Source organism: Gobio gobio (assembly GCF_949357685.1).
Source record: "Gobio gobio genome assembly, chromosome: 3".
NCBI lineage: Eukaryota > Metazoa > Chordata > Actinopteri > Cypriniformes > Gobionidae > Gobio > Gobio gobio.
The window spans coordinates 39,555,806-39,574,952 of NC_137099.1; positions in this window are offsets into that span (position 1 = coordinate 39,555,806).

The window sequence follows — 19,147 nt, forward strand, 5'->3', positions numbered from 1 at the left end:
AGGCAAAATAGAAAAAGTAAACGGGGTATAAAACAAGAGCTCACCATTCTAATGTATAACTCAGTTGTTGATGAAGATTCAAAAGTAGGATTGTTTTATATTATGTAGGATTGTCTTAAATTAATATACACAACTTTTTAAAAGTTTGGAGTCGGTAAGATTTTAAAATGTTTTTGAAAGAAGTCTATGTTTACCAAGGCTGCATTTATTTGATCAGTAATATTGTAAAATATGTTTAAACTCACTCAAACAAATGCTAAGTGACCCAGTGATTGGGTTGTTTTAACCCAGCAATTGGGTTGTTTTAAGCAGACATTTAACCCCACTGCCGGGTTAAAACAACCCAATTGCTGGGTTTGTCCATTTTCAACCCAAACTTGGGTTGTTTTTAACCCTGCATTTTTAGAGTGCTGTTTTCTATTTTAATATATTTTAAAATGTATTTTATTCCTGTTGTGGCAACGCTGAATTTTCAGCATCATTACTACAGTCTTCAATGTCACATGATCTTTCATAAATTATTATAATATGCTGATTTGCTGCACAATAAACATGTATTATTGTTAACAAAGTTGAAAACGGTTCAGTATTCTTTGATGAATAGAAAGTTCAGATGAACCTCATGTATTTGAAGTCGTTTTTTTCTTCTTCTTTGGAACAATGCATCCTTGCTGAATAAAATTATTAATTTCTCTAAAACGTTTGAATGTATTTTTTTAATGGCATAACTTTATTAATATCCTTTGTGTTGTAAAAAGTGTTTTTTTTCCTGTCTTTTTATTTCGCCAGCATTATCAATATTAAATTATCACTGTGTATGAACATGGATGAAAATGGATGTGTATAATAAACAGGTTTTTTTTTTTTACATAGCTCAAGGCATCAGACTTAAAATTATGATGTGTTGAATCAAATTATATGCATTTCATTTTCCTGATTAGTTTGCAACAAAGGGGCAACATAATCTCTCGTTGAAGTTTTATTTGACCTAGTCTTAAGTCTTAAGTTTTATTATATTGTATTATATTATGCATTTTTGAGTGTCCAGATGTTTTTTGGGGCAAGTCTATATTATATCGTCTGATGTTTCCTCCTCTACAAAAGCTTAATTCAAATGAAAGAAACCACTTGCAGCTGTACCAGAATCCTTAGCTCAGCCCATAAGTCTCTTAAACTCTTGTGCAGTCACAATTACAGTAGGTGGAGCGCACAGGACAATGCCTCAAATGTAAGCATCAACCAGAAGTGTCTCTATGTAGGTCATGAGGCGCAGATGGAGGCAGATGACACAGTGATGGTGGCGGGTAGAAATGTTTGAGAAAGCACTCAAGTGATCTCATTTTCTGAGGCTGCCACAACAATCTTTGCTACAGACTGCTGATTCCTCTAGTCTCCCTTTTTTGATACATTTGCACCTCTGAATCCAAAGTGAACATACTCGCACCCTCTCAATGTCTTTCCATCTCTCTCTCCTTCACTCAATAGTACACATATACATTATGCTGCTCTGACATGGATGGATGGTTTAAAAATGCTTCTCTGGATATAAAAATAAACTTGTGCTGAGTGAAGGCTGCAAATGTTTTTATTTTAAAATGAAGACGGAGATAGACGAGAGATTTGAAGAACATAGCCACTGTTGGAAAAAGTGACATTTTTAGCGTGAAGCTCAGAGCACTTTCCAAAAAGTCAAATGTTCATTAAAATAATAGGAATTGTATGTGTGTATATATATATATATATATATATATATATATATATATATATATATATATATATATATATATATATATATATATATATATATATATATATATATATATATATATATATATATATACATACACACATATATATAATACCGTATATGTACACAATATATTTATATTTATTTTAAAAAGATTACATTTAACATTTAATTGTCTATCTTTTATTTTAAATGATCCAATTTATATTCTAAAGAATGATTTCAATTAAGTTTGAATGAAGCTTTTCAAACAGAAAGTGTGTTATCTCCTAAAAACATCATGCCATTTTGTCCTTAATTTCCTATTAGCAATTCAAAAATAGTCAAAATAGTTTTTTGGTCACTTTTGGTGATCCAAATATGTATAACACTTTTTAAAAGAAAAAGAGACAATGATTTCGTTGTGTGTGCGTGCATTGTAATGCACTGAGACTATCTCCACATATAATCTTCAATATTCATATTATGGAAAAGGAAACAATGGAAAAGACAGAATAAGGCAAGTGGCTTGTGTTTCAACCTGACACCTCTCTCAGCACTTAAAAGACGACAGCCCTCTCCGCATCTATTTTCTTATTCTATCTTATCAGTTACATTTAACACCTTAACGAGAGGAGAAGCCGCACGTATCAAAGTAGCACTTTTGTCATATAGCATTAGAGTCCCTCTTTTCTCTTTTGGTTATTTTCCCCCTGATCACAGATTGTTTTCCAGCAGGTAGAATGAAAGACACTGATTAAAATATGAAAGGTGCATGCTTTGTGCTTGCTGACGGCTAATTTCTAAAAAGTGCGCCACCTTCTCGCTCATTTATAGCTACATGCTTGCGATTTTCCCTTCTCTTTCACGGCTTCCCCCCCTACAAGTTGTCTATCTATCTATCTATCTATCTATCTATCTATCTATCTATCTATCTATCTATCTATCTATCTATCTATCTATCTATCTATCTATCTATCTATCTATCTATCTATCTATCTATCTATCTATCTATCTATCTATCTATCTATCTATCTATCTATCTATCTAGACAGTTCCACAGGCATGAGTAACTTAATTAGCAGCCATCACTTTTATGTATCTGTCTCGGAAATTAGAACCATTACTAAAAAGGAAATTAAGTCATACACATTATGGTCAGTAGGCTACTTTCTGTTGTTCTTTGTTTTTCTTACCTTTTCCCAGTAGACATACAGCCTGCTCGATTGTTTGCCACTCAACAGCAGTGGGCTGCTGTAAAACGGAGGTCAGAAGGGCATGAGATGAGGTGACTGGCGCGAAAGGTTGCCGCGCTTGGGAGCGTGACGTCATTGCCCATTTTCCATTCCCTCTTAATCGAGTTATGACCATATTTAAAAGTTTATATACTATAACAAATGAAAACTAACAATTTCTGTCTGTGCGAGAACACATGCCTTCTTGTTAGACCTACCTAAATGTGTACTGAGTTTGAGTCAGTTTAAATTTTTTTTTTAAGTTAGGCAAATACATATAAATGTAGGCTATAAATGGTCACATGTGGCGCTTTCTACAACTTACCATTGTTCCGCTGTCATTCGGTCCCACATTCAATGCCTGTGCTGTTCCGTAACAGTTCGCTAGATGGAGCTATAAGTCTTTAATTGTTGCTGAATGAAATCATCAAAGGAAGTATAAACGTCTCAATACCTTAAGTCTTGACCATATTTTTCCAGCCTTTCCTCTAGTTCGTTATTTGTTCCATAAAGGGTTGTAAAATACGTTTTTTTTATAGCAATGATAAATGTTTTTACACTTAAGTGGTTTCTGTATGCTGGTGGACATAGCTGCAGGGTCTGAAAAGTGACTGAAAAAAAAAATTAATAATAGGTTAGGTCAAAGTGTTATATCACAATCTTTATCTAAAAGCAAAGCAGCTGTATGCCATCAAAACAGCTGATCTTGATGTAAATATGTCTTTCTTATTTTCTTTGGCAATACAAACTAACAAAAGTTGAACATATTTTAAAAAATATAACGTGTTGTATTTATTTGAGTCTTAATGTGTGGGGAAATAACAATAGCCTACATTAGGTATTTGTGTTCCTGCCCATTTAAAAGGTTGATACATGTCCATTGCAACAAGTCCAATTCTTTTAATTTGTTTTCTGTGCACATAAAGAGAACAAACCCTCTGAAATTCTGATCTAGCAGCATACAGTATGCTCTCTCTCTTTCTTACACATATCATACGAACATGTAATCACTCTACAGATCACTTGGGGATGTTTTCAGAGAGCACTTCACAGTAAGTAGTTCGCTGTTGGGTTGAAGGAAACGATAAGAGATCGATATGCGTGCACAGTTCTATGCCTCAAAGGTGAATCCCAATGTCTGGGTGAGACTCGCACACATTCATTATACTGAGCATCAGAGAGGCTTATATCAAATACAATAAGAGAGGCAGAGACTAACAGATGTGAGAGGCTGTCCGCTGCAACTGAGGCTATCCTTCTCAATATATACAAAGGGGGGCATGCTTTATCTTCATCAATAGCCTATGCAAGCACACAGACTCATTATTTTCCACCATCACAAATGCACAGCTTAGACAGACAGACAGATCTGCTTCTCCAGACAGATCTCCACTTTTGGAGAAGATGCCCTTCTTGGACCTTCACCCCACCCAGACTATATATCAAGGCCTCCTTCTGTTATTCTTCAAGACTGTCTGCATTCACTTGACTAGACAATAGAGATGTAACGGGGTTTGCTCACCTTTCTTTAATCCAAAGGACATTTAATGGGCTAGCACACTAAAATCTCTTTCTTGCGGGTTATATAAGATTATAATTTTTTATTATTTCAGAGAAAAAGAACCAAATCTCAATCAAAGGACAGCTGATTTTGAAAGACAACAACAAGAAGAGTCAAATTGCCCACCTGAGGAGGCATGAGCATATCCAAAGCTAGCGCAGACTGTGTTACATAACTTGGTAGACCAAGTGCCCTCAACAGGCACTAATCTCCCTGAGCTCCTTTTCGCTTAATTGTGCAGTTTAGAAATCTGCTCTTTCCCTGCCAATAGAAACATTAATATATCTTAATAGCACTGTTGACCATAACAGGTTCCACAAAGACCATGACATTCCCAACTACCCCCTTCATCAATGACAGCATATTGACTTACCAGCTTACAGTAGTTACTTTTATGATCAGATAGTAATTGTAAATACAAAAAACTAAATACCATTGTGCCCAGCCGACTTATGTTCTTATGTTGTAAGAACGCTTTGATTATGTAAACATTGTATTTACGTTTCTGCAAGAATGTTCTGCTCGGAACATTAGCCAATTCTGCAAAAATTCCTTGTTAGCTGTGATATCTTGTCTGGAGTATTAAAGGGATTTTTCACTCAAAAATTTTAATTCTGTCATCAATCACTCACCGTCATATTGTTTCAAACCCATAAGACTTTTGTTAATCTTTGAAACCCAAATAAAGGCATTTGAAATATTTTACTTGCATGTCAAGCAAGCATGTTTAAGCTTCAATTTGCCATAATTAATGTGCTGTATATGTGCATTGATCAGTGTTTAATGTAAATAAAAGCCTAAATAAAAAAATTGCATCATGTAAAGTGTTTGTAACTCTTTAAAATACTTGGGTTAAACCGTTCAATTCAAATTGATTACGGTATTTCTACCATTTGTTTATGAACTTTGTGAAGTGTTAAAGTTTTGGTTGCATGAACTTTCAATGGAGGGACATAAATCTAAAGTAAGGCATCAAAGTTCAAATAGTTTGAATAACTGCACTGAAATGAAGCCACTTTTAAATGCTTATATTTGACAGTGCTGAGTCTGCTTTAACCCTTACTGTAGGAGGTGTTGTGGCTGATTTGGTGGACAGTGCATGTGGCTAAGTTTGTGTTTTCACACTTAAGGAGTGTGTCACGCCCCCTCTGAGCAGTGAAAGACAGAGATCAGAGGTCAAACCCATTATGGAGTTAGAGAAGGACAGTGACATCCTCTCGGCTAGGGATGACAAGGCCTTTGTTGCTATGGGAACAGAGGGTAAGAGGTCTGTCCTTGCTGAACTGTTCCCAGAGCCTGGGGACCTACAAACATGTAGTGGACCACATCCTCTGTCCTTTCAAAATCAAGCTGTCTTGTACTCCGATGGACGTTTTGAATGTCAGCAAAGGTTTTGAGGTGGGCTTTGACAGTGTGTACTACTTTGGTCTCACTGGAACAAAAGAAATGGCTGGAGATTTTTGGTTTGATTCTATATAGGCATGTACTAAACCTATATACATAACTCACCTGCAACAGCACATTATAGTCCACAGGCAGATCTTGTTTTTGGTGTTTCAGTTTAGACATGGTGTAGGATCGGAGACATGGATTGAATCTGTATTACATGTGTAGTGGGCTGAAGTGTTAGTCTGGGCTCAGGCCATCAATTATGAATAGAGATATACAACCGAGGCTGCATGTCACTGGATTTCTCCAAGAGGAAAACAGAAACACAAGTTTGCCATTCGCATAAATGGTTAGAAGCACAACCATCTAAGCACTGCTTTTGAGCTAAACTGTACTATTCTTGCTTGAAATACTCACTGGTGATCTCAAATTGATTTCAATAGACGTCCCTGCTCTTAGCACACACACAGTAACAATCCTATTTGAAGGTAGGAGGAAACAGTGAAAGAAAACAATATTCTGTGTGATCTAATTCATTCTTGTGTTTACTCATATATTTGTCTATTTCACAAGCAGATATCCTCAGAACAACACAGTAATAACATTATTTTTTATTCAAAACTCCAGTGTATTGCCCTCCAGAGACAAAAATGTAAACAGTCAAGAAATATAGTTGTCCCTATCAAATATACCTATGCTGCAGAATAACAATAAGACCTACAGTATTACAGTATGGGTCGTTGAACATAAAGGAGGTTAACCTGCTCTTGAAGCTTTACCCAGGGGAATATTCACATCATGGGTTATTTCACTTTGATTGCATGATTCATTTGTAAGAAAAAAAAAATAATATATATATATCAGAGAATAGATAGGGTTGGTAAGTTATTTTAATGTTTTTGAAAGAAGCCAGACATACAGTAAAAACAGTAATATTGGGAGTAATATATATATATATATATTTTTTTTCTTTATTTCTTTATTTCTTTCTTTATTTATTTTTTATATATTTTAAAATGTAATCAATTCCTGTGATGGTAAATCTGAATTTTCAGCATCATTACCCCAGTCTTCAGTGTCACATGATCTTTCAGGAATCATTCAAATATGATCATTTGCTGCCCAAGAAACATTTCTTATTATTGTCAATGTTGAAAACAGATGCTTAAAATTTTTGTGGAAACAATCACATATTTTAGTCAGGAAAGAAGTTGAATTTGATATATTTCAAAATAACAACATTTATGTTAAATAGAATTATAAATGTCTTTACTATCGCCATTTAAAATATAGCTATTATTTAGAAATACTTTTATTATTACTATTATTACTGTCCCCACAATTCTGAGTAGTGTATTTAAACTGTACATATAAGAAAATAAATGATATCATTTTATTATAATAAATTATTACAGCTAAAATATATAAAAAAATATGACTTAATACTTAGTATTTGTGCTAGTAATTTTGTACACCATGCACTTCATATGTGCACTAATAACAGTTTAGTGTACATTCATTCGATTTGCTATTGCTACACGCAAACATTCAGCATAATCAAAAAGTCTGATACAGAAGTTGATCTACCTGAGAACCGGGTGCTCATGGTCTTCAAACCAGGGGGAGCATATCCCAGTGATATTTCAAAAGGTCACTATCATTATTGTTGCTTAGCAACCGGGAGCACAAACTGTAGATATACACATCAATGGCTTAGAGGCTGCTTGATGAAAGTACTCTAACTGCTTAAACCACTGTTAATATTTTGAGTGTGGCAGCTCACATTTATATATTCCGTTCTCTCATGTGACGTTTTCATGTTTACATTCAACCGATTTTCTACTCACACTCCGTTTGTAGCTACCTGCTGGAAACAGCTTTCCAGATACCCAAAAGCTTTAGAGGTTACTCCTGCAGCTTGCATTGCTTTACTATCATAAAACTTCTGTTTGTAGAATTACCAGGCGCTTTGAATGCGTCGAATGCTTGGAATCCTCAGAAGTGTTTTGTGTTGTTCTCCAAAGTACATCATCACGGTGTTTTAGTGTCGGTTCTGATCCGTGACTCTCCTCCTGTGCTGAGTATGATGGATCTCCCTGGCTGCTCTGTAGGGGAAGGCAGGTTGGATAAGGTGATTCATCTCAACCTCAAAGTCTCTAATGGATCGACCATCCAGCAGCGCTTGAGAGTTCATTACGGCTTCCCAGCACTCAAGACGAGAAAAGAAGGAAAATAGTTGGATAAGATAAAAGGAATCAGAAAACAGACATTGCAAACCTGTGCAAATTCTCTTATTAAAAAAAAAAAATTCTTGGCAGTCGATTGTCTTGTTGGGCACACAACATGATTCACACTTGATGCTAAGCTTGTAGTCGGTCTCCAGTTTAATGCAGTTCTGTCTTTCAGCCAATGAGGCATGGGTGGGTTGCTGAGTCCCAATTCATATGCTTGTTTAGTCAATTTAATTAGACAATTAACCCCAGCGGTAGTAGCCATACTGTTGCTCACGCCGCTGTGTCGAGCTTCTCTGTGTTTTAGTCTACTGCCTATGCAAGTCCAGGGGAACACAAATCAATACAAGATCAACATGTTTCGACTAATGTTCATAGGGAGGAGTGAATCTCTCAAATCAACTTAGACACTGTTTACATTAGATAGTTTCCCATGGCAAAAAAAGAAATACACAGAGCTTTGAGCAGCAGCAATGATTTGGGGGAATTGAGGAAATTAAACGTGCTCTGTGACTGAATTTGTGCAATTACAGAATGATAAACTAACAAAGTTACCATTCTCTTTACCTCATTTTAAGAATGCATATCTTTTGAAACCTTTAGTGGCAAAATGTGTATTTTAAGATTGATTTGATTTATTTTTGTTAATTTGTTGATGATGACTATTATTATTATTATTATTATTATTTATATTCTGTTCTTTTTTTTTTCTCATTTGCTAACTGGAGTTTGCTGATGTTCAAAATATAAAACTATATAAATAAAACTTTGCTCTATTATGCTGACCTGTTGTTCAAAATGTAAGGGTTGGTGAGATTTCTTTATGTTTTTGAAAGAAGTCACTTATGCTCACCTGTGTTTATTTGATAATATTATTTTAAATGACTATTTTCATTTAAATATGTTTTCAAAGCTGAATTTTCAGCATCATTGCAGTCTTCAGTGTCACACGATCCTTCAGAAATCATTCTAATATGATAATTTGCTCAATACATTTCTAATTATTATCAATGTTCAAAGCAGTTATGATTCATGATTCTTTAAATGAACAGAAAGTTCAAAATAACAGCTTTTATTTGGAATTGAAATCTTTTGTAACGTTATAGATATATTTATCACTTTTGATCAATTTAATGCATCTTTAATGAATACAAATATGAATTTCTAAAAAAATTAATAAAATAAAAAACACTTACCCCAGACTTTTGAATGGCTTTGCTAAATGTGCTTGTTAGTGAATGAAACCAATAACATACTCACACATTTTTAATATATAGATTTCAAATTTCTACTCTGTATAAAACATTTTAAAAGCATACGTTACCCTCATATTTGATCAGTGCTTTCCATGCAGTCAGCTCACACAGATAAAAGAAAGGCTTGGTGCTGAAGAGGTGTATATCACACTCAATGGAAGATAAGGAGGAATGTGTCATACAGTGAAGCTTCTGTGGTTAACTGTATGGCATTCATCCTTAGAGGTGACCTCTCAGCACCTCCCTCCCATCCTCATAGCTGTAAAAAGCCGTCTGAGACAGAGGCTATAAAGGAGGGGCATAGCAAGTCTAGATCCTCCAAAGCATTGATTAGATAGCTAGCTCCTCTGAAGGTCCATAAACAGGGCTGAAACATCCTCATATTTTCTCATCTTTTTGTCTTTTATTCTAGATCTGATTTCATTCTCTTTGCATTTGAACTGTCATGTTTGATTTTGCACTTTTTCCCACTTCCTCTGTTTTGTTATTACATTCAATCTACCCATTTTTTTTCTTTCTGATGCTTTCTCAGAGCTGATGTGACCACACTTGTGTCACCAGTCTGCCAAACAGAGGAAACCAGCAGTGATTTAGCAAACAAGCGATCAATCAATTGTGCACTGAAGCATGTAACACATGCCAGTCAAAACCTATTAAGTTCAAAGGGTCCCCTTTAAATTCCACTTGAGTGGGCTGACCCTGTGGCAGGCAGCCAGACATGCCAGGGCTCAGAGGACAGTGGCCAGCATAAAGAATAAACACAAAGATTATGGTTATACCAGATTATCAAGCATAGGTCTGTTATCATATGGGAAATATTGGAAATTCCTCTCAATAATCCTGAGATACTATACTTTGTTCATTGACAAATAATGTCTTATTTATTAAGGATAAGATGATAAATGGGAGGAGGAAAAACAGTTGTAAAGAAATTTGATCTTTGAATTGGTGTTGGTTTAATTGTTTTTTTAAATGTTTATACCATTTTCCATAATAATTTTGATTATAAAAAATGCTTTACTTGCACTTTAACTTAATCAGCATTATCATCATTTAAAAAATAAAAAAAAAACATTTCCAAACATTTTAATTAACAAATCTTATATATTTTATATGTACTTTATATATTTTATTTATATATTTTCTTAGGGCTATTTCATTTGACCTCAATAAAACATGTATTTTTACAAAAAGGTACAAACTCTCTGTTTTATGACATTATGTTGGATTTGGCACATTTTTCAAATATTAATATTATTTTAAAACCTTAAAATTGTTACATAATAGAAGGGACGGAGACAAGAGATATAGGTAAATGGTGTTTACTGAACAACTGTTCACGGAGGAGTTGACGGCAGTGCAGGTGAGCGAGCTTGGAATTGGTAAGAGTCTGATGAGGATAACTGAATGACACAGTCTTTGTGTTTTGCAGATGCAGAGACAGAGACAGAACTGGAACGAAGGAGACTCTTGAGGATCACACAAGATGAGGGAACACGATGGAGACTTGGAGAAACACAGGAGACAGGTAAGTAGGTTTTGGCAGTCCTTAAGGTAAGCATGAAGGTAAGCTTCTTGGTGCTAACAAGACCGGACAAAGACTGAGTGCGTGAGTGTCACTTTTGTGCTGCTGGTGATTACTGTGCTGATGAGGTGCAGGTGTTAGTGATCAGTACTCTGGTGAAGGAGTGCACTGTGATTGGGTGACGGTGGAGCCTGGCGTGTCTGTGACATTATCCCCCCCAAACCTGGGACTTAGCTTCCTGCATTGCAGATGCAACCTGATGTCCCTGGTGGACAGCCAGACCTTCTGTCCTGGTTGGTACGTGGGAGTGTTGGAACGCCGAAGGTCGGCTGTCATCTTGCGTCTGTGCAGGGCCCGTTGAAGCTGATGGTGTGCAGCGTCCCAGACCCTCTCGCTCTCTCAGAACCAGTAGTCGATCGCTGGAACATCCGATGGTTCCCCAGACCAGGGGAACAATGGGGGTTGGTAACCGAGCACGCACTGGAAGGGAGTAAGACCGGTGGTAGGTTGACGTAGGGAGTTCTGTGCGTACTCGGCCCAACCCAGGAACTGGTTCCAAGAGTCCTGGTGGCCGTGACAGAAGGTACGGAGGAAGCGACCGATCTCTTGTATCTTCCTCTCCATCTGCCCATTCGATTGTGGATGATACCCAAAGGAGAGGCTGACGGTCACACCTAGGAGTGAGAAGAAGGCCCTCCAAACCCTGGAAATGAATTGAGGCCCTCTATCCGACACAATGTCCTCAGGAATCCCGTGATATCTGAAGATTTTGTTGAACAGTTTCCATGGCTGTAGACAGTCCTTCCAAAGGAATCAGACGACATGACTTTGAGAATCTATCTATCACCACTAAGATACAGGTGCATTTATCAGAAGCAGGGAGGTCGGTGATAAAGTCGACTCCTAGGTGTGACCAGGGTCTGTTTGGGACGGGCAGAGGATGGAGTTTACCGGAGGGAAGATGTCGAGGGCTCTTGGAGATGGCGCATTCCTTTCAACCCCTCACGTACCTTCTGACATCAGATGCCATGTTTGGCCACCAGAAGCGCTCCTTCAGCAGCAAGAGGGTTTTATTGACCCCAGCGGGGCCAGTGCCCAATGAAGTGCGGGAAGTGTGGATGAGGGGAGTGCGCCGTTTCCGTGTGATGTAAAGCAAACCTGGTGGGCAACCCGGCGGGGTGTTGGTGATGACATTGGAGGAGGGCATGGTTTCCTCTGACCAGGGGATGGGACTTACGAAAAGTTTCTCTGGCAGAATGGGCTCAGATTCCTTGGTAACTTCTTTGGTACAGTAGAGACGGGATAAGGCATCTGACTTAATATTCTTTGACCCAGGACGGTAGGAGATGGAGAAATTGAAACGGTTGAAGAATAATGCTCAGCTGCCCTGTCGTGGATTGAGTCATTTAGCGTCTCTGAGGTATTCAAGGTTTTTGTGATCTGTCAGAACCAGGAACGGATGTTGAGAACCCTCCAACCAATGCCTACACTCCTCAAGAGCCATCTTGATGGCAAGAAGCTCACGGTTGCCGATGTCATAGTTGACCTCCACTGGGTTGAGTTTGCGGGAGAAGAAGGTACATGGGTGGAGTCTACTCTGAGTCCCCTGCTGCTGTGACAAGACCGCTCCCACTTGGCTGGATCTGGATGGACAAGGAGGGGAGCGGTAGTGAAGGCTTCCTTTAGGGTTTCGAAGGCTTGAGTGGCAGCGGGGTTCCAGGACAGAGACTTGGGCTTATTGCGTAGGAGGTGAGTAAGCGGACATGAGATGATACTGTAATCTTGGATGAATCGACCATAGACATTGGCAAATCCTTAGAATCTCTGGAGTTCTTTGATGGTTGTGGGTGTGGGCCAGTTCCGAATGGCATCCACCTTCCTCTCGTCCATCCGGATGCCACTGTTGTCGATGTTGTAACCAAGGAACTGCACTGAGGGTTGGTGGAAAGAACAATTTTCGGCCTTTAAGTACAGCTGGAACTCCCTCAGGCATTGCAGGACCTCCGCAACGTGGTGGCGATGTTCGGCCATACTCCGGGAGTATATCAGGATGTCGTCTATATACACCAATACGGACCTGTGGAGGAACTCCCGGAGTACCTCATGAATTAAATCCTGGAATACGGAGGGGGCGTTGACCAGGCCATATAGCATAACAATATAATCATAGTGTACAGTGGGGGTCACGAAGGCTGTCATCCACTCGTCCCCCTCACGTATCTGGAGGAGGTTGTAGGCGCTGCAGAGGTCCAACTTGGTGAAGACAGTGGCACCACGGAGATGTTCCAGCACTGTAGGGACGAGAGGAAGTGGATAATGGAATTTCACAGTAATTTTGTTGAGGGATCGGTAGTCGATACAGGGCCGCAAGTCTCCGTCCTTCTTAGCCAGGAAGAAAAAGCTGGAAGCAGCAGGGGAAGTAGATGGGCGGATGTAACCTTGATCTAGTGCCTCCTGGATGTATTCTACCATGGCCTTCTCCTCCGGTAGTGACAGAGGGTATTTCTTCCCACGGTGCACTGACTCACCCGGAAGCAGACCGATGGCACAGACCCATGGCCGATGTGGAGGCAGCTTGGGGGCTCGCTTGGGGCAGAAGACATCACTGAAGGGGGCGTAACATGGAGAAATATCCACCGAACGATTCTCTACCGGGCTCTCGATGGATGTTGTACACATTAACAGTTCCTCGGGATGTGGAGTGGAAGGAACAGGGAGAGCAGAGAAGCAGTTTGGGAAGCAGCTGTCGCTCCACTTCAGGACCTCACCGGTCTTCCAGGAGATGACAGGGTTGTGCTGCTCCAACCATGGGCGCCCTAGTATCACGTCAGCGGTGGATTCCTCCAGAACCAGTAGATGTTGTTGTTCTACATGCAGGATGGGTCCGGCACTGGAACAAACTTGTCTTTGGCTGAGGGGTTTGCCAGTTACCGAGTGGATCTGGTAGGCGGATGGCGTAGCTGTGGTTTTGAGCCTGAGATGACGGCAGAGGGCGCCAGAGATGAAGTTGCCGGCTGACCCAGAGGCGAGAAGGGCACAAACTGGAAGGGTGATACTGGCAGCAGTTAGGCTCACAATAGTGGTGAGTGGCTTCATTTAATTAGCAGAAGGGTAAATGGCACTCACCATGGGACGAGGAGGGTGAATGGGACACTTGGAGATGAAGTGCTCAGAGGAACCACAGTATATGCATAGACTCTGGGTCAGCCGCCTCTGCCATTCAGTCTGGGTCAGACGTGTGCTTTCCAGTTGCATAGGCTCGGGGATTGGTTTTGGAGGGCTTACGGATTCTGGTCGGCGGAAGGAAGGAGAGAATAGTGGCTGGCCCTGGTGCTCTTCGAGACACGACTGCATACGAGTGGCGAAGCGGATGGATAGCTGGATAAAGCGTTTGAGCCTGTTGGTATCTTCGTATGCAGCAAGATGCAACCGCACCCGGGGATCCAATCCCTGACGATAAGTGGTCAGCAGAGACAGCTCGTTCCATCCACTGGTGGCAGTGAACTGGAGAGCATACTCATTCACAGACATATTGTTTTGTTTTAAGTGATACAATTGCTCACCAATTGAAGAATCCCAAGCTGGCTTTCCGAAGACCTCTTTGAAATGAGAGATGAAAATGAAAGCTCTAGCGTAAAGTTCTGCCAGGAAGATTCAATGTTACGTCACTTATCACATCCAGACTTAACCAATCATGTCCTAATCATCAGAGTATAAAAGATGGTCACTTACACACACATGTCTGAGTTCACAGATGCTGAAGCCAACATTTACCTCCATCCTCCCCACCACCAGGATGGTCCCCACCTATACCTCCCAGGGGGTCGGCTGCGCCGCTGCCTTCATCTTCAGGAAGGAAATGCAGAGTCCGTTACCCTCGAGACGGGAGCTACGGACGGGGCCTACGCCAAAGAAACTCTAAATATAATACTTGCTGGTCTGTTAATAAATGTGTTACTTCATTGTACTCATCTGGCTTCCCGAGTCTTTTTGGTAGAACTTGAAAGAGACTGAATTATGGGGTTATTCTGTGTCCAAAGGGTTTCAGCCCAGCGAAGCGCTTTGCCACTTAACTGTGAGAGAATGAATTCTACCTTGGAGCAATCATCGGGGTACATGTGCGGTTGCATCTCCAGGACCAGCGAACACATATATATATATATATATATATATACACACTATTTTGACACCCCTCCAAACCATTGAATTCAGGTCTTATAGTCACTTCCATGGCCACGTGTATAAAATCAAGCACCTGGGCATGCAGACTGCTTCTACAAACAGTGAATTCAAGCCTTGTACACCTGTGCAATAAGTCCATTCATGAAATTTCCTCACTACTAAATATTCCACAGTCAACTGTTAGTGGTATTATAACAAAATGGAAGCAATTGGGAACAACAGCAATTCAGCCATGAAGTGGTAGGCCATGTAAAATCACAAAGTGGGGTCAGCGCATGCTGTGGGGCACAGTGCACAGAAGTCACCAACTTTCAGCAGAGTCAATGGCTACAGACCTCCAAACTTTGTGTGGCCTTCAGATTAGCTCAAGAACAGTGCGTAGAGAGCTTCATGGAATGGGTTTCCATGGCAGAGCAGATGCATCCAAGCCTTACATCACCAAGTGCAATGCAAAGCATTGAATGCAGTGGTGTAAAGTACGCCGCCACTGGACTCTATATATAATAGCAGTGGAGACGTGTTCCCTGGTTCCCGGTTGCCAGGAGAACGGTACTTGCCTATATATATATATATATAGTTCTGTTACTATTATTTTATACACAGGTCTTTGAATATTGGACAGGGGGCATTCGAGTCAAAAATAATTATGTCAAAAAGATTATGTCAAACTACTTATGCAAAAATTACTTTCAAGAATTTTATCAATTACTGAGACTTTATACTGCTTCAATCAGGAAAAAAATCTAATTTACATTTGAATTGAAAAAGGATTATCAGACAAAAGGTGTAATCAAGTATTTATGAATTTCATTTAATGTATAGTCTAACAAGCCAAACAATCATTTTTAATTATTCTGCACTTAATCTGCAATAAAGTACTCCCCACAGTCTGATTAATGCATAGAACCCATTGTGGGTGTACTTTTGTTGTACTTTTTGAACCCTGAGCACTTATCATGCAGTTCATTGTCCTGTTCACGCAGAGAACACTCAAATTGCTTGAAACCCCACAGGAACGTGAAAAGTGTTCAGTGATTTACATCACATGATACACAAATGCATCACACACTCGTCTTCTTATTGATGCCAATCCCATAAACACATGCACGCACACACACCCTCAGTGTCACACGCTCGGTGACACAGAATGAGAGGCAGCCCCACTCTGTGTTAGTGGAACACAAGAATGAAGGGAACAGAAGAGAAATGAGCACTTTGAGTCAAAGAGGAGCTTGGGGCGTGCTGCAGGCGAGTGAGCAGTCAGAGAGAGGCTTGGCAGCTCAATGCGCCTTCTGTTGACAGCTCTCAGAGAACAGCTAAACCTAATGGCAAGAGATGGGCCCCACAACTGCTCACTTCCCTGCATTGGCTTCCTCTTTTGCGACATTGAGCTGTGACTGCTCTGCACATTAGTAAATATGATGCCATCCAGATTTAGATCAAATTATATTGATCATGAAAAAAGTTAACTTAAATATGACTTCTACACTTAAAAAAGACAACATCTGGCCTCTCATAAGCAACAGAAAAATATTCTTTTAGAATTTTGTGATTCGTGACGTTACACAATTTTTGTATTAAGAAGTGCATTCTTATAGCTCAAACAGTAGAGCATACTCAATGGGAAAGTGCCCAAGCAACATCGCTCGGCAACATTGATCAAAACGTTGCCCCGTATATCATCTTCTTTAAAGAGTTACTGCTTTTTACAGTGGCATTATGGCTGATATAGTTCCAACTTTTAATGCCACTTTATAAAGTTGAAATGGATAAGTTGTCTACTTCAGCAATCTACTGAAATCATATTTACCAAATATCTCTGTGTAAACAGCATTATAAATCAGGAATATTATTGCGCTGCTACGACAGATGATAGAATAATATATTAATTTCACTAGTGGATTCACAAAGTTAAGTTGATACAAATGTGCTCATGTTCTTGAACCATCTACACTTTTCTGGAAGAAATTATTATTAAACCCTAAAATATTAAACCAGTGGTTTTTAATCCTGGTGCTGTGGTTATCCAGCACATCACATTTACTCATGTATGTTTCACTTCTTTAAATGCACCGGATTCAGATCATCAGCTGAACGTCTATACAAAATGTCCAGGACCAGGATTGAAAACAACTGTATTAAACCATAACTTGGTGATGAATGGAATTACACATATTACTGAGTGCGCATAAACCCTTCACATAAAGTACGTTAATTTTGCCTGAAATCAAATAAAATGTTTTGTGCAGCTCACAGTGATCCCCATTTGCCCTATCTACAGGCAACTATGCCTGGCCCAGAAGAGAGAAACAAAGAGCTTGTCCCCCTGTCATCCTCTGGCAACTGGAGTAAAGGATGACTTTGATGGGGAATGTTGGGAGGTGTCCCACCAGTGGGGAAAGAGAGAGGGAGGTTGGGAGAGGAGAGTGCCCCAGTGCAGCCAATCCACTGTATGCTACTGCACCAGACCCCCGAATGAGTGATTAAACTAAAGCACCCCCCCCCCCCCCTTCTTCTTCTCCCCCTTAGGCCATAAGGGGACATACTGTATGAGTGGAGGTCGGGAGCATGTGTTTGAGTGAGTCTGACTGAGGATTTAATGTATGACATGCTATATGTTTGATTTAGATTGTAATAGAGGCAGAAACACCTTCAACTTTTTATCTTTCTCACCTTCACAATCTTTTTCTTTCTCATACATATTTGTGTGTTCATTTATGTATAACATGGTGGGCCCTAAAAATCTAATTTGATGATGAGGATTATTTGTAGAATGTATCTATCTATCAATCTATCTATTAGGTGTGTAAAGATACCCTCATGTCACGATTTGATACATATCACAAAACTGAACTCACAATACGATATTATTCTGATACTCTAAGACATATGGTAAAAGGTTAACAAAAAATATACTGTTGATTAAAATGCTAAATTTGGTATTACATTGTGGGTGGAAATGAATACACTCTAAAAAATGCTGGGTTAAAAACAACCCAAGTTGGGTTGAAAATGGACAAACCCAGAAATTGGGTTGTTTTAACCCAGCGGTTGGGTTAAATGTTTGCTTAAAACAACCCATCTATCCATCTATCTATCCGTAATTTTTTTAAATTCTCAAAAAAATAAGTCTGCTCTTTTGGTCGGTTCAGTTCTTTCTATATGGAATTTAAACCACACACGCACATACATACACACACACTATATATATATATATATATATATATATATATATATATATATATATATATATATATATATATATATATATATATATATATATATATATATATATATATATATATATATATATATATATATACATACATATATAAAGATATATACATATATATATAAAGATATATAAAGATATATATAATACCATTTTATTAAAAATGTTTAAGTTTTATAAATAAATTTTATTATATTTACATATAAATACATTTTGCAAATTATTCAAACCGACCAGCTAAAACAATTTCAGGATTATGGTCCAGCTGTGTTTTTAGAGGGATCATTCAAAACTATAAATCAAGATTGCGAGAAAAAAAATCTCATGCGCATATCAGCATTCATTCCTCTAATAACAATGCGTGTTTGCCACTGACGAGCAATAATACAGTTATATATTTCTTTATGTAATGCTTTTAATAAACATTCTATCAGAGGAAACCAAATCAACGTGGGCAGAAAGAATGAAAGGAAATCAATTAAAACGAAGTCACAGCTCTGGCTAGCGAATTGTAGGTGGCATTTATTTGATATAATATAGTTAATATTCTCGCTGGGTAAATTAACGCAATTTTGCCACAGTAGATGGAGTGCAGCGGGAGTGGGGGAAGTAGGCTATGGGAGCTCCCCCAAGGCCGGACTAATAAGCGCTTTTGAGTAAACAATAGTCAGAGCTGACCGCTGAGCCATGGAGAGCCACATGGGGCGAAAATAATTAAAGCTTATAGCCGCCTCATTGGTACTAATGTAGTCGTATAACTGTATTGTGTGACACTCTCCGTTTCAAGGAGGCATTGCATCTCTAACCTAA